Raw genomic sequence first — 23,509 nt, 5'->3', positions numbered from 1 at the left:
TCTGCCGACAGTGGCCCAGGTGCCCCAGAGGGAGGGAACTTAACAGGTAATGATCAAGTGATCTCTCTCCTGCCATCCATCTCCACCCTCTGACAAACAGAGGCTAGGGACACCATTCCTTAGCCATCCTGGCTAATAGCCATTAATGGACTTAACCTCCATGAATTTATCTAGTTCTCTTTTAAACCCCGTTATTGTCCTAGCCTTCACAACCTGCTGTGGACACAGGCTCTGGGAAGTCCCACCTCAAGGGCTCTGATAGACAGCAGCCTCCTGGCTCCTGATTGGCTCCTCTCCCTGTATAAATCCAGAGGGCAGTTGCGGTAGCGTTTAGGTGGAAGAGAGGCCTAAGGAGCAGAGTCCAGATCCTATCTCAATATGCACTTCACTACAGTCTGCAGGTACTTGGAGTTTAGCGGGGGTTGGTTTGGGGCTGTCTCCAACTTACAGCATGTTAAGTTTTTCCCAGTACACTTGTATTTTTTCCTACTTGAAATGAAACCCCCATAGACAGCTGCATTCTGCCACTTGCTTCCAGAAGGAGTGAGGGGAATGGCATGGATGATGTGCAGAAGCCCTGCTATCCAGCCAGCAGCTGCAGCCTTTTCTGCTCCACTAACCTTAATGATTCAAGAAGAGCTCACCCATGAGAGCATAGAGAGATGACCCTAGAAGGGCAGTAGTGATTCCAGATCAATGCTTTGATTTATTGTGTTCTGTATTGCTGGGGATGTGTTGTGGCTTTTTCAACCCAATATTCTTTTCTTCCCTGTGCACTTTGCCACATGCTTCCTCAATTTCTTTTCATAGAGCGAGAGAAGTAAAAAACCCTAGCTAGTAATGCTGCCCGATTGCAACATCTCGTCAGGGATTGTGCTTAATTGACCATGCTCCACATCATCACCATCCAAGCATTTAAGTAATGAGAGTCCAGTGTTAACAACATTCCTGATTACATACAGGGCGGTGTGTATTGAGAGGCAGCTAGAGAAGGTCTGATTGGAAAACAAAGCTGGGGTGAGCCAGGAACATAGGGCTGTTCAGGAGCAGATTGGTGGGCTGACTGAAATAAGGGTGGTGCAGAGTCCATTAGCAGCGCAAGGAGTGGAGCTGCATGGATGCTTATGACCTGCTTGCGAGATAATGGAATTTGTGACTTGGTTGAAAGGCTTATGCGGATGCTTTCTAGAAAGCCATTTAGACACAGCTCTGTTTTTTCCATCACGCATTTTCAACACTTCTTTAATGACGTCCATTATTACAAGGGATTTTTGCAGGGAAACAGGATCACTTCTGCAGGAGAATTCATCTATGCTAGGCTGGTTTTCAGAAGTACTGACTGAACACCCACCCAGGAAGTCAATGGGAGCTGTGGGTGCTCAGGCTCTCTGAAATGTCCAGAGTAATGCCACTAGCTCCAGCGGAGTTTTTCTGGATCTGGCACTTAGGGTGTTCCTGCAATCAGAATAAGGCCCTCAGAATCATCAGGATCATCAGTGGCTCTCAAGCACTTCATATGTATCAGTGAATTAAGCTTTGTAAAATCCCTAGTTAGTAGGAACATGTTGCTATACCTCTTTTATAGATGGATAAATTGATACACAGATCAGAAAAGGATCCAGTTCCTTCATTATCAATAAACTGGGCCTGGTTCTCCCCTTTCTTATGCACTATAAGTCAGATAACTTCAGTGAAGCTGGTGGAGTTAAAATCAGGGCAAAAGTGAGTGAAAGGACAATCAGGCCTCTCGACTTTAAGCTGAAAACCCTGTGTGTGTTTGTGTTGTGCTGCCTAAAACTGTCCCCTGATTGTCTTGTGGTCTAGGTAAAGTAGTATCTGACTACTCCAGGCATGGTTTCTTTTGCAAGGTTCTAGTCCCACCCAGGTGGGAAGTTTTACAATTATGAGCCAACCACAATTACAAAACACCAAACCAAGCAAAGCATGTACTGCTTGCACCTCTTTAATTTCAAAATCATTGTGTTAAATGGTCACCATCAAAGCAAACTTCCACTTACCTGGAAGCTGAGAAAGCAATTAAAGAAGAAAAATGATAAGTGTTTCATTTTAAAATGATTGGATTATTTTTATGGTTATGAAACTGGAGTCATGCTGAGGGTTTCAACGCCTGAGTCAACGTTACAATTGTGGGTCCTTTGTGGCTCGTAACTAGTAAATCAGATCTATGGAACCATACATTTACTGCAAATTTAAGAAGTTGTTCTTTAATTTTTAAGTGTATGTGTTAAATCATGTCAACAGGAATATAGATAGCCTGCTTTGCTTTCATTTATGAGAATCAATGTTGTACCACAGGGAACTTTTTTTCTCTGCTTTGCCGATTTATTCTGCTTTTTATTATTGGTTATGAGTTCCCCCAGTCAAGTGTCTGGCACATACACTAAACAAGTGTATATTGGGCCTGGTTTTCCCAGGGCTTTGTACTTCATGTAGTCAGTAACTCCTGAGCTGAGTGAGTGAAGACTACTACTCTGATGTGCTAGTGCTTTACACAGGTGTAACTAGAAAAGGAGGACTTGTGGCACCTTAGAGACTAACCAATTTATTTGAGCATGAGCTTTCGTGAGCTCACAAAAGCTTATGCTCACGAAAGCTTATGCTCAAATAAATCGGTTAGTCTCTAAGGTGCCACAAGTACTCCTTTTCTTTTTACGAATACAGACTAACACGGCTGCTACTCTGAAACAGGTGTAACTGACTGCACAATATGGATGGCATGAAGAATCAGGCCTATTACCTCTTTTGTTCCACTTTCCTTTACGTCACATAGTGCCCAACACATCGGACCATTATGCTATAGCTACAGGGAATGTGATCTACAGGTGAGAGGTGGCAAGGGGTCAAGCTGCCTGGCCTGGGTTCTCTTCCTGGTTCTGACACTGACTTCCTAGTCACTCAACTCTTCTCACTATCTGTGCAAGTGACTTGCCCAAGGTCACCCAGCCCATCGCCCGTAGAGCCAGGAACGGAATGCTGGTTACCTCAGCCCCCGTCCCTGGGACCTAGAAGGCCACTGAACCATGCTATATTATTATTAAGCTGTATAATAATTAACATGATGATGATTTATCCTGAGTGTCTTAATGCTCTGGCATCTGCCACTGTGTTACACATACTAATAGTAATTGTAAGGAGAGTGATCACTTTAGATAATCTATTACTGACAGGAGAGTGGGTTTGTGCGGGGGGGTGGGGGGGTGAGAAAACCTGGATTTGTGCTGGAAATGGCCCACCTTGATTATCATACACATTGTAAGGAGAGGTTTCAGAGTAACAGCCATGTTAGTCTGTCTTTGCAAAAAGAAAAGGAGGACTTGTGGCACCTTAGAGACTAACCAATTTATTTGAGCATGAGCTTTCGTGAGCTACAGCTCGCTCATGCTCAAATAAATTGGTTAGTCTCTAAGGTGCCAGAAGTCCTCCTTTTCTTATTGTAAGGAGAGTGACCACTTTACATAAGCTGTTACCAGCAGGACAGTGGGGTGGGGGGAGAGTAAACCTTTTGTAGTGATAAACACCCATTTTTTCATGGTTTGTGTCTATAAAAACATCTTCTGTATTTTCCACAGTTTGCATCCGATGAAGTGAGCTGTAGCTCACGAAAGCTTATGCTCGAATAAATTGGTTAGTCTCTAAGGTGCCACAAGTACTCCTTTTCTTTTTGTGAATACAAACTAACATGGCTGTTACTCTGAAACATACTAATAGCAATACCCTGTACCTATTTGCTGGCCCTGAGCAGGAGACCTGTGGTTACCCCGGAATTTAAGATCCATAAGGAATCTCGATTCTCTTGCTAACATACTACTTGGACAATAACTTATTTCTCTTTGTTTAATTGGAGACACTGAGCAATGTGAAGCCATTAGCAGGAACTTACCAGCACTAATTACCACTAAAATGGGTATGGCTGGGTTAGCAGACACAAGAAAGAGATTGTGTGGTAGGGGGGGAAGATTCTTTCTATTTGGCCCTCATGAACAGAGTTTCTGAGCACCCCCTTTGACAAGAGCAGAGAGAGTACCCTGCCTTCCACAGGACAGTTAAATTAGGCAGGTTCTCAGAGTTAGATGAGGGAGTTGTACAAGTCAGAAAAGGAGAGACCCTCTGAGCTGACAGAATTCCACAGTCCCTAGCTAAAGAGCTGACTGTAGCCCTTAGGCAAAGCCCTTTGTCCTTTGTAAGTCTTGGCACCAGATCTCTTGTGACCAAGACTGTTCTGTAGTGGCCCACTCTGCCTCCTCAAAAGCCAATATTTTTCTTTATTTCAATGTATCCTTCATTCCAGTCTTTTAGGGCAGCTGCACCAGTTTTTCCAGGTGGAGACCACAGGTGCCCCAACCTGTTCCCCCTCTTGGAAGGGAGTCTAATTTCTAATCTAACTAAGACTGGGGTTTGGAGCAGTTTGAGCTTAGAGACTGAAGTAGAACATGCTCAGAGTCCTGCACACTCTTCTCTAAGAGCCTGATTGTGGCACTTAGCCGCTGTTCTATCCATCCTAGGAGCAGAGAAAAGCTGACCCACCCTGAGGGGGAGCTAGGGGAAATATCTTCCTCAAGAGACACGAGTGCTTCTGGAGGAGAAGGAATGTGAAGGTGCATTATTCCAAGGGATAGTGCAGTATATGCCATTATTCATACCCAGACATCTGTAGGCCCTGTCTTCTTCCCATTTCTCCTTGGGCACACAGGGGTGTGGTCCCTGGATCACTGAATGTAAGAACTGTACTTCCCCTGCACCTTGCAGATGGGGTACAAGTGGGAGGGGGCTGGCTCCTTGTCTCCTCCCAACACACACACCCACACACACCTTACACAAGCCTCAGGGATAATTTGGGCCTGAGGGAGGAAAGGAATGCTGGAGTGGCACTGATGGCATGCAAGCCAGGGCTGTAAGTCGCCACTCTCAGCAACTCCAAAACATATTCCTAAAGTTCTAGTCTCGTTGTGGCGGGTTTGAGTTCCATGCTCCTTTCTTTCATCCAGTAGGGCGATTGCATGATCCACAACCCTACAGGTGTGATTTGGGTAAGGGGGACTTTTTATTACTATAGTAACATAGTTACTTAAGCAGCTCTTTTCCTCTTTAGACTTTTCCATAAGGCCAGGGAAATATTAAAAATGAAAATGGAAGGCCCTGCTTTTAGTAAAATGCAGTTTTCCCCCTCCTGCTGCTTAACTATCACATTGAGGATAAAAGTAGCAAAAAGTCTCACTGAAGAGGAGATGAATGCATTGTTCAGCAAGCTCTGTCCCCTTTGAAATTGCATCTACTCTACGTGTCTGCACTCCCTATCTCCTTTTAGGGAGAGTCGGATTCAAGGACACAGGCTGAGGCAAGTTTATAATACATTCAGTCCAATATCCGCTTGTGTTTTTAAAGAAATGCTGCTAGCCACATCCTTCTGTGATGTAACTCGCCATTGCTCCATTAACTTCTATAGATCTGTACTGATGAGGATCTAGTCCCCAACGCAATGCTACAAATATCCATCAGATTAGACTAACTGCATGATACAAAATTGTAAGTGTGATTGTGCTCTCATTCAGGGGAGCCCCTAGACATTTTTCACATGATACGCCCTAGGGCTCCCCGCCACCCTTCTCCTGGGTGACTTCCCGGAGGGGGCACTCTCTGCAGCTCTCGAGGCTGTTGCTGAGCGAGTCCCACAGGCAGAGCAGAGAGGCCCTGGGCTGCTGGAAGCAGGGCGAGGCTGGGCAGGTCCCTGTGGGAGAACCTTGGTGCAGGACCCTGCCCCATAGCAGTGGTGAGGAGGAGCAGTGCTGGCTGTCCTGCTGCCCACGCAGGGTTGGCCCCACAGCCACTCTGTCATGATGGAGGCTGGGGGTGTCAAAACAGAGCGAGTGGCATTGCGACCTTGTGCACGGCTCACATTTGGATGGAGAGGCCACAGGGCCAAGCAGGAGAGGTGCTGCAACCCCGATGCACCAAGTTCCAATGGCAGTCACTCCGTTTTGGTCCTGCACTGCACGCCACCCCTCACCACGATGTTGGAGGTGCATGGCCAAACCTGGGGGTCAGTGGGGTGGCCAGTGCTGCCATTCCTTGCTGCGGCCTTAGGAAGGCCCAACGCTGATGACTGGGTGCCTCTGCCAATGGTATGCGCCATGTGTACTATGCATGTGGCTGCAGGCACCACTGCTTTCATTTTCCCTGGTATAAACCAGTAGTGACTCCACTGAGCCCAGTGGAGTTCGGCTGGTGTAAAATGTGTGCAATGAGAGCAGAATCAGGCCCTCTCCCCCTGTCAGAATTCATAAAATCAATAGGACGTGTCTCGCTCTCATTAGAGTCCAGGGGTCTTTAGAGTAACTTCTAAATGATTGCATCCTGACAGTTTATCCCTAGTCAGTTCTGTAGATCTTCTTTCCCACAAGCCTGACACTCTTGCTGGAAGTCACAGCTGAGATTATGGAGAATTCCTCTGCCCTCTGAGACCTGGAATAGGTCCCTCCCAAGCAGGGCTGATGCACGCTGCCAGGCTGAGTGGAAGCCAGCACTGCCACGTCCCTGCTTGTGGATAAATTAAACACGTCAGCGTACGAGGCGATCAGTCTGGCATCCTTCAGCAATGCCAACTCACTTAGAAAAACATGGACTCTGACTTTTGGGTTGATACAATGTGAAAAACCTCCAACTCCACCTTTATCTTTCAGCTTGTTTTCTAATGGCAGACAGGGTCTGTGCAGAGACCATTCAGATTCATTGGCCTCAAACAAAACATGCCAGAGAGAGATGCCGGCCCCAAGTCAATCCATAGCTCCCAGTGCCGAGAGACACTATGGATACAAATGCCAATAAGCAGCACTGGATTTATGTATTTCTCTTGAAATAGATTAAAAATAATTTCACTTGCTGATAAATTGTATAATTAAGATTCAGGCTTAATCTGACTTGTGAATTATTTGACCCACTATGATCATTATTTCTGCCTAGTTATGTCTAAATGCAGTCTCTTAGCTAAGGGGGGAGGCTCTTTGTGAGTGTGAGTGAATTGTTAAATAAAGACTAACCTGGAATTCAAATCTTAAGACTCAGTGGAGACCTTTGATATACAAAGAAGGATTTCATTATTCCGTTATCTTAAACTTGCTCAGGACAGAAGCAATGGCTGATAACTTGAAAGGGAATTATGTTAGTATTTTTGGATAAGTCCTGTGTTAAATGCAGTACTTCAGGACTGGAAAATCTCCCATTTAAGCGCCTCAATTGGCATGGAAGAGAGATTAATGCTCGCATCTTTCTGAGCTTGAAAATCTCTTGACCAGAGTTGAATCACAGAAGTGTAGCTGAGTCTTTGCTTCCTAACAAGCTTGAAGACCAATCCAATCCCCACCCAATTAAAAGGATTTTGGTAGGTTCAGGCCTTTTGCCAAGATCCAGTTGTTAATGATCTTTGCTTGTTTGCAAGACCCTCAGTTTCTGAAAAGAATGGAGTTCCCTGGCTTTAGGCTTTGTGTTTTGTTTTGTTAGTCATAGAATCATAGAATATCAGGGTTGGAAGGGACCTCAGGAGATCATCTAGTCCAACCCCCTGCTCAAAGCAGAACCAATCCCCAATTTTTGCCCCAGATTTCTAAATGGCCCCCTCAAGGATTGAACTCACAACCCAGGGTTTAGCAGGCCAATGCTCAAACCACTGAGCTATCCCTCCCCCCCCAAAGTCTTTGTTACACTAGAAAAAATCTGCTCAACAGTAAATGTATACTAGATCACCCCCACCAGCAATATAGATTATACCTTATGCCTACAAAAACACCACTTTAACCAAGTGATGCAGGTGAAGGTATAAACTGGGCTCAAACTGGGGAAAAAAGAAGTAGCAAGCTCCACCCATCTGAGATGCCAGAATGAGTCACTAATCACAGTAAATTGTACTGATGTTCAAAACATGACCATGAGCGCTGTGCAGTACAGGGGAGGGCCTCTTGCATCTGATCTAAGAAGTTTTTGGAAAGTGTTGAGAACAATTTCCTGGTGCAAGTGCTGGAGGAACCAACTAGGGGCAGAGTTCTTCTTGACCTGCTGCTCACAAACCAGGAAGAATTAAAAGTGGAGGGGAACCTGAGAGGCAGTGACCATGAGATGGTCGAGTTCAGGATCCTGACACAAGGAAGAAAGGAGAGCAACAGAATATGGACCCTGGACTTCAGAAAAGCAGACATTGACTCCCTCAGGGAACTGATGGGCAGGATCCCCTGGGAGAATAACATGAGGGGGAAAGGAGTCCAGGAGAGCTGGCTGTATTTTAAAGAATCCTTATTGAGGTTACAGGAATAAACCATACCAATGTGTAGAAAGAATAGTAAATATGGCAGGCGACCAGCTTGGCTTAACAGCGAAATCCTTGCTGACCTTAAACACAAAAAAGAAGCTTACAAGAAGTGGAAGATTGGACAAATGACCAGGGAGGAATATAAAAATATTGCTCAGGCATCCCGGACGACTGGAAAAAAGCAAATATAGTGTGCATCTTTAAAAAAGGAAAGAAGGAGGATCCAGGAACTACAGGCCAGTCAGCCTTACCTCAGTCCCTGGAAAAATCATGGAGCCAGGTCCTCAAGGAATCAATCCTGAAGCACTTAGCGGAGAGGAAAGTGACCAGGGACAGTCAGCATGGATTCACCAAAGGCAGGTCATGCCTGACTAATCTAATTGCCTTCTATGACGAGATAACTGGCTCTGTGAATGAGGGGAAAGCAGTGGATGTGTTATTCCTTGACTTTAGCAAAGCTTTTGATACGGTCTCCCACAGTATTCTTGCCAGCAATTTAAAGAAGTACGGGCTGGATGAATGGACTGTAAGGTGGATAGAAAGCTAGCTAGCTCATCGGGCTCAACTGATTGTGATCAATGGCTCCATGTCTAGTTGGCAGCCAGTATCAAGCGGAGTGCCCCAAGGGTCGGTCCTGGGGCCGGTTTTTTTCAATATCTTCATTAATGATCTGGAGGATGGAACGGACTGCACCCTCAGCAAATTTGCAGATTACATTAAACTGGGAGGAGAGGTAGATACGCTGGAGGGTAGGGATAGGATACAGAGGGACCTAGGCAAATTAGAGGATTGGGCCAAAAGAAATCTGATGAGGTTCAACAAGGACAAGTGCAGAGTCCTGCACTTAGTATGGAAGAATCCCATGCACCGCTACAGACTAGGGACCGAATGGCTAGGCAGCAGTTCTGCAGAAAAGGACCTAGGGGTGACAGTGGACGAGAAGCTGGATATGAGTCAACAGTGTGCCCTTGTTGCCAAGAAGGCTAACGGCATTTTGGGATGTGTAAGTAGGGGCATTGCCAGCAGATCAAGGGATGTGATCATTCCCCTCTATTCGACATTGGTGAGGCCTCATCTGGAGTACTGTGTCCAGTTCTGGGCCCCACACTACAAGAAGGATGTGGAAAAATTGGAAAGCGTCTCGCGGAGGGCAACAAAAATGATTAGGGGACTGGAACACATGAGTCATGAGGAGAGGCTGAGGGAACTGGGGTTGTTTAGTCTGCAGAAGAGAAGAATGAGGGGGGATTTGATAGCTGCTTTCAGCTACCTGAGATGTGGTTCCAGAGAGGATGGTTCTAGACTATTCTCAGTGGTAGAAGAGGACAGGTCAAGGAGTAATGGTCTCAAGTTGCAGTGTGGGAGGTTTAGGTTGGATATTAGGAAAAACTTTTTCACGAGGAGGGTGGTGAAGCACCGGAATGGATTACCTAGGGAGGTGGTAGAATCTCCTTCCTTAGAGGTTTTTAATGTCAGGCTTGACAAAGCCCTGGCTGGGATGATTTAGTTGGGGATTGGTCCTACTTTGAGCAGGGGGTTGGACTAGATGACCTCCTGAGGTCCCTTCCAACCCTGATAATATCCATGATTCTATGATCTATACAGGCAAAAGGCACTGTTACAAAACCTGTCAGCTCACATAATGTTAAACACAATTTTGCTCTTAGTAATACAGGCAAGGATAAGGATAAGCACAATCAACTAACACCTTTTAAAATACAACTGTCCTCCTCCACCCTAAGGGCAAACGGCAAAATGTTCAGAAGTGGCTAGAAATTTCAATGCCTTAATTTTGGATGCCCAGATGGAGACTTCTTAAAAGAACATGATTTTCAGAAAGGGCTGAGGACCCACCCTCTGAAAATCAGACGTTTTAAGAGTCTCAAATTGAAGCACACAGAAGCACTAGTCACTGTTGAACGTGTTGGCCAAAATCACTTTTAGCATCATGAACACAACATGTTTCCCCAGTATAGACAAGCCCCAGCTGTGTGTCAGAAAAAGCAGTAGATCCCAGAATGATGTGGCCGAGCCTTAAGGGCAAACCAGCTTAAACAGGAATTTGGGTGAATCTGTTTTCCATTTGAACATGTTATTGATTTCAAATAGAGAATGGTGGGATGAGAACTTTAATATTGATTGAAACTGGTAACCCTTCACAATTCCATGGCACCTTTGACTTGAATATCTGTGTTTACAGACTTTAATCCGTCCTCATAATATGCCTTTGAGGCTGTGAAGGGTTGTTAGTCAAACCGGTAAAACAGGAAAATGAAAATACTCATCTTTTTGCCCATCTACACTGAAATGTTTGATGCCTATTATCACCAACAATTTGAAAGCTTTGATCAGACTGGTCGTCTTTATTTTTAGCAGTGGGTAAGTTGAGGAACAGAGTTCAATGAATTGTCAAAGATCACATATCGGGTCAAACCAAGGAGTTCTGATTTCAGTCCCCCACTGTAACTGTAATTAACATATAATGCATGTATGTGAGCACAAAGAAGAGATGGGATGGGAAAGAATTTTTGCAGTATCTTATGTGACACATCACACAACTGATAAAGCCATAGGCCATTATCTTAGTTATTCTCTTCATTAAGCGTTGAGAGCATGCAGCACCACACAGGCGGTATTAAACTCTGTTCAGGGTCAGGCCCTTATTCTTAAAGATTATGGGGAAAAGGAAAGCCACTTATTTATAACCGTGTCCGCATCTTATGTGACCTCCACTCCTCCTCAGCTTTGATCCAAGCTGCTGATCTGAGAAATGGATTCTGATTTCCATTTGATAAGGCGTAGGTTTTTCATGAAGGGAAATCCAAAAATAATCCTTGACTGAGCAGATAACTCAACCAAGGAGCTCAGATGTATATGCAAAGGAACCGGCAACTCTGCTAGATGAATTCTCATGTTCGCTTAGTCCCTGGTGGAAGACGAGTCCCATGGCGAGTGGCAGGAGCTGACCAGATCATGGTTGCAGAGCCATGATTTCATTCCAGCTGCATGCCTAGTAGATACCCACTATGAAAGATTGCATTATGGATCTAAACAGAGCCAGCATGGTCTAACGTATTCCATATTTAAGCACTGACAGCTGGATACTTCAAGGTGCTGACCATTCTGGCCTGGATCCAGGAAATTACTTAAGCACATGTTCAGCTTCAAGCATATAAATGGTCCCAGTGAAGTCTAGAGGAATGCTAATGTGCTTAAAGTTAAGCATGTACTAAATGCCTTCTTGGATTGGGACTAGAATGCTCAGCCCCTTGTAGGACTCAGCCCCTGTTAAAACATAGGGTTTTTTAAAACCCAGTTGATGATGAAAGCTCTCAAATGTATTGCCATTCAAACATGGCTATACGATAAGATTGCAGAGCCTCTAAGGCAACATACGATTGTAAGCTCCTTGGGGCAGGAACCATCTTTTCTCCTGTTTGTACAGTGCCTAGCGCAATGGGTTCTGGTCCATAACTGGGTCCATAACCAGGAGCTATGGTAAGAGAAATGATGATTTTGGAAAGCAGTATAACCATTTAAATCCCACTAATAGCAGTGAAGGGTGGTGAATGTTTCCATTCACATGCTACTTCAATTCATTTACAAGAAACCATTTATTATGTTTTTTAAAAAGTTACTATTGACGTATTGGGACATTTTGTTGCAAACATGGTCCGAATCCTGAATAGTTCTACTGACTCTAGTCAGACTATTCTCAGGCTTCAAGGGCAAGAACCACTCATGGGAGTAAGGGCTGTAGGAATGAACTCTGTGTTAGTTGCAGAACAATTTTCCTAACTCATGAAGGCCCAGTAATAGCAGCTCTGAGAGGCTTATCTCACAGTAATGAGAAACAGCATGCATGCGTACCACTATCTTTTGAGAAGCAGTGAGCAAGGGATGGAATGTTGACTACATAGCATATTACTTGGCTTTTGAGGCAATGGCAAGTGCAAACATTTTAGTGTCACAATAAATCTGGAAAAACGACCTGGATGTACCTTGTATCACCTCTAAATTCTATAAAACAAAAGAAAACAATACTAAGCTAGACATAGGCTAGTTGCACATCTGAAAATACTGTGGAAATGTATTACAATGAGATCATGATCTGGGGCATATTTCTGTCATAGGACCAGACACCTATACCCACTTGGATAAAGTGGCTGTTCTTAAAAAGGGAGGAATAGCAGATATGATAAACTGCAATTGTCTAGGTACAGCCTTTTTTACAGGTCTGATAGATTCCCAGGCTGCAGCAAGTTATTTGCCTTGTGCATCACTGCTTGTCATTCCCTCTGCTAGTGAAATCTGGCACTGACAAGGAGAAGATGTTTTGGAGCAGGGGTTCTCAAACTTCATTGCACTACGACCCCCTTCTGACAGCAAAAATTACTACACAACCCCAGGAGGGGGGACTGAAGCCTGAGCCTGCCTGAGCCCTGTGGCCCAGGGTGGGGGGGCCAAAGCCCGAGCCCCATCACCCTGGGTAGAGGGGGGCAAAGCCAAAGCTCAAGGGCTTCTGCCCCAGGCAGGGGGTCTGTAACCTGAGCCCTGCCACCTAGGTGGTGGGGCTTGGATTTTGGCCCTGCGCCCCAGCAAATGTAAGCCAGCCCTGATGACCCCATTAAAACAGGGTCGAGACCCACTTTGGGGTGGCAACCCACAGTTTGAGAACTGCTGTTTTGGAGCATCCAGGCCATCTTTTCCATCTTTAACTTGAAAGGTTCCTGACATTTCTTTGTATCTTGTTTATTCCTTGCTGCTGGGGTCAGGTCCATCATGCTTGCTGAGGTGGAGTTGTTTGGAAGTACTTTTGATTTGTTTTTCTTACCTAAATACCTGTATCTTTTAGGGGGTAATTCAAACCGAGGCTGCCCATGCACCAATGAAAGGACCGGCAAAGACCTCCAGAATAGCAGGTCAGTGTGACCCTCACTGTTTTTCTATCATATTTAAAAGTCTATGCATATATCCATTTTAAAAACTATAATTTCAAGCAGGGCTGAATTAAGGCATATATTCCCTAGGTTTGTGTCTAGGGCCCCAGTGATTGAAATCCCATGAAGTCAGAATCTCAGTTTTGATTTTTTAAAAATATTATTTCTTGCCCATATAGACGTGAAGAATAGTTTGAAAATAGGAACTGAGTGTAACCCCATGCCTGCCAGAGTCTGCTGACAGTCTGAAACCTGAGCTCCCAGAGGTGCTCCATTCACCTTAACTCTGAATCCTGCTACCACCCCAAGGAGATGCACGGCTACAGGATGGCCATGGGACTAACAGGGGCCCCATGTTCATTGTGCTTAGGGTCCTGGATGGCCTTAATTTGATCTTCTCTGTGGGTACATTTGGTTGCAGACATAATAGGTCTAGTCTCATGATTTTAATGGGAGAAATGACCGACATGGCTAATGTATATCAACTACTTATTGCACTGATTTGTGGTCTAATTTTCACCAGTGGAAATCCAGATTAATCCCATTAGCATCAGTGGAGCTACTTCTGATTAATACTAGTGTAAACGAGAACAGAATGTGGCCCGTTGGCCAGTCTATACTGTTACTACTCTCCCTGCCAAATCCACTGTGTTCTGCACCATATAAAGACTCAATATACACTGTTACTTTTCAAAAGTAGTTATAGTAATAAATAACTGGCATTTACAGACTTTTAATCATACACTGTAGCGGCGAACCAAAACAGGGATGAATTGCCCTCCATGCAGGAAGATAATACACAAAGGGGGCGTTGAAGGGGGGCAGGGGTTGTAAACAGTATGCAGGATGACTTCACATAATTCCGACAATACAGTGCTATCCTTCAGAGGCAGATGATGACATTAGGTGCTGCATGAGCTGTTGCTAAGCTTTCCAACAACATTTATTCTTTAGCCACAAGCTACTCCTGTTCTTGGTTGTTAACAAAGCCACTCTTGTCAGAAAACATTGTTCTTCCTTTTAAAACTTTCTAGGACAAAATGAACTTGTTAGCAGTCCAGTGTGAGCCTTAAATTAAAACGAAACTGGGTCTCTGCTCAAGGACCTGCTGACTGCTCCATGCTCCTGATTTCATTTTCAGCAGAACGTCGGTGCTTTAGTAACGGATTATCTCCACAGTCTGGGGCATAAAGAAGATGCAAATTAATTTTTCAGCAAGACACACTACTGGCTCAGACATCTTCCCTCCGCCCATTACCTTAACATCAATGTCTTGTCTAGTTAAATGCCAGTAAACAAGTGTAACACTCTAACAAGCCACAAATTAGCTTATTGACACCTCTGTCAGCTGTCTCCTGCTTCTAAAAATGTCAGGTTTCTGAAAAGGGGTAATAACATTGGGAGTCTAACATAAAATTGTTTCTTGTATGCATGCCCCTTGACTTATTCCTTCCCCATCCAAAGACCCTTGTTAGCATATTGGATAAATATATTTTCAGTGTGCACACAGCTTTTTTCAAGCTGCTGAACTTAAACTCACGGACTGTTGCTTCTGCATGTAACTTAACTCTTTAGATTCTGCAGGGAATTAAAATGTGCCTTTTTTCCCCCGTCAGGCTTTCTTATTTTTCCTGTGTTCATTTAGGGGATGGTTAAAGTGTTGAGCTGGATCCTCAGGTGGCATAAGCCATTGTTGACTTCACTGGGGTTACACCACTTCACACTAACTGGAGATTGGGGCCATTGGCTTGACAGCCATAGAAATTAGAAACGAACGAACTTCAGACTGCTGGGAAATCAGAGTAAGTACAGAAAAGCACCAAACGGTTCAGATGAATCTAACTGAACCTTCTGAGTTCTCAAAACTGGCTTGGAAGTCTCACAACAGGCTTTCTTCTCATGCTGTGTCTCTGCACAGCAGAAAACCCCTCCAGCACATGCAATAGGGATGCAATCTCTCTGCAGGACCCCCCTCCAGTGCCCCTCACTCTTTCCCAGAAGGAAGCTGAGATGGATGGATAAAGTGGGGAGCATTCACATCCATAGCCGATTCAGTCCTTGAGTTTGCAGATGACACTAAGCTGGGAGAAGTGGTAGATATGCTGGAGGGTAGGGATAGGATATAGAGGGACCTAGACAAATTGGAGGATTGGTCCAAAAGAAATCTGATGAGGTTCAACAAGGACAAATGCAGAGTCCTGCACTTAGGATGGAAGAATCTCATGCACTGGCAGCAGTTCTGCAGAAAAGGACCTAGGGGTGACAGTGGACGAGAAGCTGGATATGAGTCAACAATGTGCCCTTGTTGCCAAGAAGGCTAACGGCATTTTGGGCTGTATAAGTAGGAGCATTGCCAGCAGATCGAGGGACGTGATCGTTCCCCTCTATTCGACATTGGTGAGGCCTCATCTGGAGTACTGTGTCCAGTTTTGGGCCCCACACTACAAGAAGGATGTGGAAAAATTGGAGAGAGTCCAGCGGAGGGCAACAAAAATGATTAGGGGACTGGAGCACTTGACTTACGAGGAGGGGCTGAGGGAACTGGCATTATTTAGTCTGCAGAAGAGAAGAATGAGGGGGATTTGATAGCAGCCTTCAACTACCTGAAAGGGGGTTCCAAAGAGGAAGGATCTAGACTGTTCTCAGTGATAGCAGATGACAGAACAAGGAATAATGGTCTCGAGTTGCAGTGGAGGAGGTTTAGGTTGGATATTAGGAAAAAACTTTTTCACTAGGAGGGTGGTGAAGCACCGGAATGGGTTACCTAGGGAGGTGGTGGAATCTCCTTCCTTAGAGGTTTTTAAGGTCAGGCTTGACAAAGCCCTGGCTGGGATGATTTAGTTGGGGATTGGTCCTGCTTTGAGCAGGGGGTTGGACTAGATGACCTCCGGAGGTCCCTTCCAACCCTAATATTCTATGATTCTATGCTGATGCAGCCACCAAGGGTGCTAACAAATTCTAATTGCACAACAGCAATCTTTGTGTCATAATTCATATTTAATTGTGTGCTGGAAGGAACCGTTTGCTGGTTTCCATCTATTGAATACTGAAGTACATCTTGGCCTTGCGTTGTTCAGAAAATATCAGAGTGATCTGCCATGACCATTCCCCCAGGGGTGTGATTGCTAACCTGCTTCTCTGGCGCAGGATTGTGTCAACCTCAGGGGCAAGGAAATGCTTCCCTCTGCTGAGACTACAGCTCACATTGAATCCTTCTTGTAGGTCAACTGCTGCCCGTGTCTTCAGTTTGAGCAGGAACACGGAAACAGAAGAAAACGGAGGTGGGTGGAAATACACCATTGCTTAATATGTTCTGAAGGTCAGAGAGAAAAGTCCTTGGCCTAAATCAAATTGTGCCTGATCTAAAATTAAAAAGACTTAAATGCTTAGAATTTCAGAGAGACTCAAACTAATGGCTTGTTTCTTCCCCCTCCCTGCTTACTTGTTGCATAAATTGCAAATGTATCCTTATGGGGATAGTATTTAAAAGCCAACTTAAAATAGTATTTTTACTGTTGTTCAGTGCATGAGAGACCTATAACATGAGTCATGTGGTTAGTCACTCTTGGAATCAGCACCTCTCAAGGAAAGAAAAGGGATAGGACTATTCCTTATGAGAACACTTCTTTGCAATGAATTTATACAATCCTGGGAATTAAAGACTTGTAACCGTAAAACCAAACTGTGCTGCTGTAAGAACTGCCTCAATCCCTGTTTGTGTGCCTCGTGCTCACCCTAGGTCTATGTAATGTAGTTCAGTTTTTCCTGAAATGGTCCCTTAAATTTGAATTTTCCTGTAGAGCCGAGGTTAATCAGATGACTAGAATAACCACAGTTATATTTTCCCAGTCATTCTTTAACCCAAACTGACAACATACGAGAAAAAAATCAGTGGAGAGGGAAATTTTATTGCCTTCCATGAGGTTGACCTAAAGATTTTCTTGAATTCAGGGCCAAATTCTGAATTCTCAATCCATCCTTACTTAAGCAAATTCCCGAATGATTTCCTCCACAGAATCCATGTGGAGTTCAGATTAGAAATCAATGGCATGATATGTCTGTCTAAGGATTTTTGGTCGAGTCATTAATTCTCAGTACTAAAATAAAGCAGTGACAGTGGGCAAAGTGCAGTACTCACTACAAATGAGTGGATTATAATTAGTCAGGCAGCATTCAACTATGTTTGAATCCCAAACACTTAACCAATCCGCTCCAGATATAAAAGTAAGCTCAAGATTTTGTTTTTAAAAGGAAACAAAGTAGATTATGTTCAGCTCTACACAAATAAAAAAGAACCCATCAGCTCTAAAATAAATTGTTCAGCCTTCTATTGTGGGCAAATACTTAGCTCCATGTAAATGTGTTACCTTTACCCTGTTAATGCATTAAAAATGACAGTATCCACGTATTACATACTGGTTAGTCACTATGTCCAGAACATAGCTTGCTTCTTAGTGAACCCCCAATTATTTTGCTCCAAAGGCTCCCTCCCTAATTTTAAGGGCTAATTACCCAGGCACATTGCCATACTGTTGCCAACATACTAACAGTATTCCCAGTTTTCCTTAATAGCGTTGCATCACTTCAAAGCACACCTGTTCCATTTCTGCAATAAGGCCAAAATCAGATTATTGTATTTTCACTTCCAGTTTAAAATGTTGTATAGGAAGCATTGTTGAGCATTTGAATGCACCTGCTGTCCACCATCTCCCCACAGCTCTGCTAAAATCACCTTTTGCTTATGGACAAATAAATGAGGGGATAACAACGTGGGTTAGGATCATCATGGTGTAATCTTAACTTTTATTTGAAATGTAAATACCAGCTTTGTGGTAGATGACTACAGCTGTGATAAGAGAAGGAAAGTAGTTTAAAGGCATGTAATCAGCAACAGAAGTGGGCAGATGCAAGTATTTTTAGAGCATCCTGTAAATGCCAGAGATAGCCAGATCTTCTTATTGTACCCAGCATTGTCTTATAGGGTTATTAACATGTAATGTGGATAGAAATGATCTGGAGAAACTAGGCAAGAAATTAATATGAAAACTGCCATTTTGTTTTCATATATTTTACTGATTGCCAATGAAAGGTGTCACCCTGACAATGTGCCTCTACTATGATGTAGAGGGATGATTGCTTAGGGTAAGAAAGATTGGCTCAGTCTTCAAATCCCATTCATCCCTTGGCCTATCTGCGGAGGCTGTCAGAAGAAGGTTTGCTTGGTGCCAGTTGTGGCCATGGTCCTGTACAATGGACACGTGGGATTGTATTAATGATGCACATGTACTCATTTTGCACAGTTCAGGAACAAACTTCTAGTCACTGCTGACTGGGGTCATAATATGTACAAATGTTCCACATACCATTAATAACCTGGGCAATCCCATTCCTTCACCTGTTTGCATGACAAGCATCTCAACATTTCACCAAACTATGAAGTGACTTTGTACTTCGTGTAAAAATCTACTGCAGTTGTTTAGGGTTAGACTATAGGGTATAACTAGTAGCAGTGGGATGATATTAAGGAATAGAAAATTACGCTTATATTAAGCAAATCTTCTCTGGTGAGCTTCATTATTAGTCTCCCAAGAAAGTGGAGACTTTTAAGGTTAGACAACATGATTGGCTAGGAAATATGCCATAGGGAACAATCATGTAATGGCCAGGCAGAAACAGATCAGGAACCCTAATAGTCCTTTCCATTTCCAGCCTGTATGAGTAGGCTGGAGCTGCTCACACTCATTTCATGTTTGATCCAATACATGTCCACACAGAGGCCCCTGCAACTGAAAGGCTAATAGGGCCATTCACTACATGATGTTGGAGCCAAATGAGAATGGTACGTTATGACAGGTGATCAGTGTATTATTGATTAGGTGAAATGCTGGTATGACACACTGTTTGAGAGGTTGTTGAAAAGAAGCTTATTCCTGAACTTGACCTTTTTCAGCAAAAACTGTTTAAACCCAGAATTGTTTCGGAGAACAGAGGCAGGTCGGGGGACTGCCAGGATGCAGAGTCTTGTGAACAAACGGGCACAGTGTAATTCGGTGTTCTGCTGGTGTTGCACACTTAGGCTGTGTCCACACTACAAGCACCACAGCATTGCACTGTAGATGCTTCCTGCATTGGCAAAAGGGTTTTTTTTCCATCAGCGGGGTTAAGTTGCCTCTCCAAGAGGGAGTAGGTGGGTGAACAGAAGAATTCTTTCTTCAGCCTAGCCATGTCTAAACAGGGTAGTGGTTGACCTAACCATAGTGCTCATGGAGAGACATTTTCCACAGCCTTGGGCAATGTAGCTGTGTCAATCTAATTTAATGGTAGACCCAGACCTCTGTAACCCAAAGATCTTTACAAAGCAATGGGCTGGAAGATCAGTAACTGTGTAGGAACTGCATAGCGTAGCCATTACAATAGCCAGCAATCTGTGCTGCTCTGTGTCACTTAAGAACATAAGAACGGCCATACTGGGTCAGACCAAAGGTCTATCTAGCCCGGTATCCTGTCTTCCAACAGTGGCCAATGCCAGGTGCTTCAGAGGGAATGAATAGAGCAGGTAATCATTAAGATGAAATTCACACACATCATACAGATAAGCAGCATGTGGTTTTTGCACCATTGGAATCACATTTAATACCTATTTTGAAGCTCTGAATGGGCTGTCAATGGAATACAGGCCTTGTGCTGGTCCTCTGTACAAAAGTGAATTTCACCTCCAAGGACACACTTCACTAGTTTCTGATATCTTTTAAAGCGGAAGATGATTTACGATAATTTTCCCTGATCATTCTGCCTATTATCCTACCTCCCATAGCAGCAACTAAAGACCAGAGGGTTTGAAATTATCCATCATTTTCTTAGAATAAATAATAGATGCCTTTAATTTTCGCAAGGGGAAAACAGGATTACAGCTTGTGCAGTGCAGTTCAAAGTTAAGCTTTCTTTGAGGTGGACAAACACAGTCAAATGAAAGCAATTTAAATACCAGCTCTTTGAAAGCCCTTTGAAGCTATGTATTCAGCAAGGCATGTGCATTTATTGAGAGTTCTGCTCCACCCTCTCTTTCCCCCTCTCCTCCCTGAAAGCAACAAATCCCAATGTATCCTAGGCTGTGCAACACAGCACAAAGAGCAACTGGAAGTGTTTGTCACGTCAAATAACCACAGCAACTGGTCCCCACATTAACCAGCCTTGTTGTTCTGATAGAGAAGACAAAAATAGATTGTGCCAATGTTGTTCTAAAAGACAAAGGTGCTTAATTGGCCCTTGGCTTCACAGTACTGTAAATAATAAATTGCAGTGCAGTGAAAGTGACCTGCTCTAGTTTAGGCCTGACCCCATCTGAACAGCGGGGCATAACCGGCCCGGCCCTTATCCATGGTAGCCTTCTTCTGACTGAGTAATAGGGGCTTCAAAGACTTGCATAGTCAGTGCTCCAAACAGACATCTCAATCTGTAGGGATCATCTTTCCTGCTCGTGTCCAGCAATGAAGGGTTGGCAAGGCTGTGACACACTGGTTGGTTGGTTTGGGGTGTTTTGTTTGTTCATTTGAATAATGGTCTGACTCTCAGAAGCTAAACCAATACAAGCCATGTTAAAGCCCAAACCACCCACTGAGAATTTCCTGAAGTTCACAAGGAGGTGTGCTGACTAAAGTTAACATTACATTCCCTGGCCAAGGAGCTATTTTAAACTGAAGCTATTTGATTAAAGCTTTTGTCGAGATCCAAAAGAAACAAACACAAGATGCAGCTTCTTCAGACCCCACATCTGGGGAACATCAAACCCTTCTGGTCAGGCTGAAAGAGTGCTTGGCACAGCCATGGGCTTTAAGGAGGTCTGTGAATGGCTTTGGACCAAAGACTGACCTGATACCAGCCATTCGCAACTGTTAGCATAACAATACTTCAGCATATGTTTTCTAATAGATGAGTGCTCTATTAGTTCACAGATGGGTCCCAGGCACCCGGGAAAATAGATTGAAAATGAAACTCATTTCAGTGCAATGGGACAACACAAGGCCTTTGCATCAATTAAGCCCTCAAAATAGGACTTAAATGGGCCTTCAGTGGTTCATAAGAATTGTTTTGGAGGCTGGGGTGAAGGCATGATTGCATATCATGTTTGGCTGTTCTTTTAATCAACTAGACCCCCGAAGGGCCACTGTTCGCTATAGACAAGCCTATGACAAAGAAGCCCAGTGGTGGTTTGCTATTCTGTGTCAGCAACTCTTATCAGGCCTGACGTACTCACTACACCTCACACTCTGGCATCATGAGATTTATTTAAAAGGGGACATATAATATGTCGTTTGAAAGCTAACAACACGCTGGTCATTAATGTTACAGTGACATATTTGTAACAACTCTGCAGGTGAAGTTATGGATACTCTACGATATTATGCCCTGAAGACTGTGAACAAAGGTGAAAAAACAGGTTTCTTCTATATCAATGAAAAATAAAATATGGTGGGAGATACCCTGTCCAGGGAAGAGGGCTCTGACCTGCTGCCTCTGAGTCAGGCAATGGCAAACCCTCCTGCAGCTTTGTAAGGGGAGAGGTGTGACCCTAAGAGCATCCCAGGGCCAGAAGGCAAGGGTCTCACTGGTATAAAATAATGAGTTTCAGCTGGCCTGACCAGTTCAGTGTACCCCAGGTCACTAGGGTTATAATCAGTATAGAAAAGGTGTCATGTAATATGGCATTGGAAAACTAATAGCGCACTGACCATTCATGTTCTTGTGTGATGTATATACGCGGTGTGTATTAAGAGTTATGGATATATGCCGGACTGATGACTAAAATGTGCTTAGGCCAGGCAGGTCATGGGGAGTTGGTAGATGGGTCTGCCCGAGACAAAAGAATGAGTATTTGCTCCTCTGACCTGCCTGGTTGTCAGGCAGAGACAGATTAGGTAAACAAAGCTAACAAATAGGGGAGGAGACAGCTTCCAGCAGGGAAGAGAAACTTTATTTCTGCTATCAAGACAGGGGGTCTGAACCTCAAGTGACAAGCAAGTGACTCATCTGGTTGCATACAATAGTACTATATTATATAAGTTTATCAAGCGAGGTGATTTATGAAAGCCTATGGCACATTGGGACTGTGGGGCTGTAGACAGGATGCTGGGGTCAGACCTGCGGAACCAGGGCTGTCCAGCACAGAGACACTCAGGGTGTAAGCTGCATGCTTGTAGAGCATCTCAGGCTGCGAGCTACAGCAGCGAAACATTGTAAATCACCCAGCGTCGCTGGACAAGCAATGACACGCTCGTCAGGATTGCACCCCAGAATGCCGTCACAAAGCCCCATTGAACTTATCAATAGCCCTTAAAGGGAAACTGAGGCAGAGAGGTAAGCATGGTTCTGAACCAGGCTGCCAGGGTGCTCCAGGAATCAGTGCCTGCCACTAAGAAGCATCTTTTATTCATATTGAAAGGTTTTTTTATTGATGTATCAGTTGAAGCTTTACATAAAGCTCTCAGTTGGAAGATGGCGTTTTAACTATTCATCCTAATCCTTAGCAAGTCAAACACAAAAGTCATAAGTGCAAAAGTGAGTACTGATAAGTAGCTAATGTCTCACACCTATTTTGTTGTTAATTATGCCTTTGTTGAAAATATTTTTTCATTGCTAATTGTGTAGACCAGTCTTGCAATGTGCAAGGGAAAGCCACATCTTTTCTTGATCGAGGGCTGTCTCAAATACCTCATTGTTGAACAGCTCCACAGGGTGTCCCTTGGGCATGCAGGTCAGCCTCAACTCCTGCTTTCACTTCCACTGAATGAAAATTGCATCATTTCTTGAAGCAGACATCACGTCCCTGGATAACCTGCTTTGATTTTCTGTACAGATAAATAAGCAGACCAGAGCTCCATTATTTTGGATTTGGCTCAGTGATAATGGAAAAAAAGGGCTTCTGATGTCGATTTCTTACAAACAGAGGCTGAGTCCAGGGGGTGAGGTAGCTCTTGGTGTTTAAACTTAGGCATTCAGAGGATTCAAGGTTGAATTCTAGCTCCTGCATTCTAAACTCACTATTAAAGCCTGGGTGAAAATGAGATTTAAAAGACAAAAGCCAATCTATTTTCTATGATTGTAGCATGGTGGGGCCCCACAGATGGATCAGAGCCCCACTGTGCTTGGAGCTGTACAAACACAGTAGTAGACAGTCCCCAGGAAGCTCACAATCTACATAGATCAGACAGCCACAGGGTGGAGGAATGGATAATCTAACCAGCAGAGTGAACAA

At 44.0% G+C, this 23,509-nt stretch overlaps 1 protein-coding gene and 1 long non-coding RNA gene across 2 annotated transcripts in view; one reads left to right on the top strand and one right to left on the bottom strand.

The window, feature by feature from the left end:
* Nucleotides 1-23,509, bottom strand: part of KCND3 (potassium voltage-gated channel subfamily D member 3) — a 416,732-nt gene that overhangs the window by 243,648 nt on the left and 149,575 nt on the right. The gene's annotated exons all lie outside the window — the stretch shown is intronic.
* LOC140901422 (uncharacterized) overlaps nucleotides 1-23,509 on the top strand; it is a 103,067-nt gene that overhangs the window by 12,029 nt on the left and 67,529 nt on the right. Inside the window, exons 3-5 of the long non-coding RNA XR_012155847.1 lie at nucleotides 13,173-13,239; nucleotides 14,874-15,059; nucleotides 16,480-16,538. This is a non-coding gene — a long non-coding RNA (uncharacterized lncRNA). The remainder of the gene's footprint in view (nucleotides 1-13,172; nucleotides 13,240-14,873; nucleotides 15,060-16,479; nucleotides 16,539-23,509) is intronic.

The sequence above is a fragment of the Lepidochelys kempii genome, chromosome 21 (assembly GCF_965140265.1).
Source record: "Lepidochelys kempii isolate rLepKem1 chromosome 21, rLepKem1.hap2, whole genome shotgun sequence".
NCBI classification, from domain to species: Eukaryota; Metazoa; Chordata; order Testudines; family Cheloniidae; genus Lepidochelys; species Lepidochelys kempii.
Note: the sequence above shows the minus strand (reverse complement) of the source record. Positions and strands in the feature narration are given on the sequence as shown.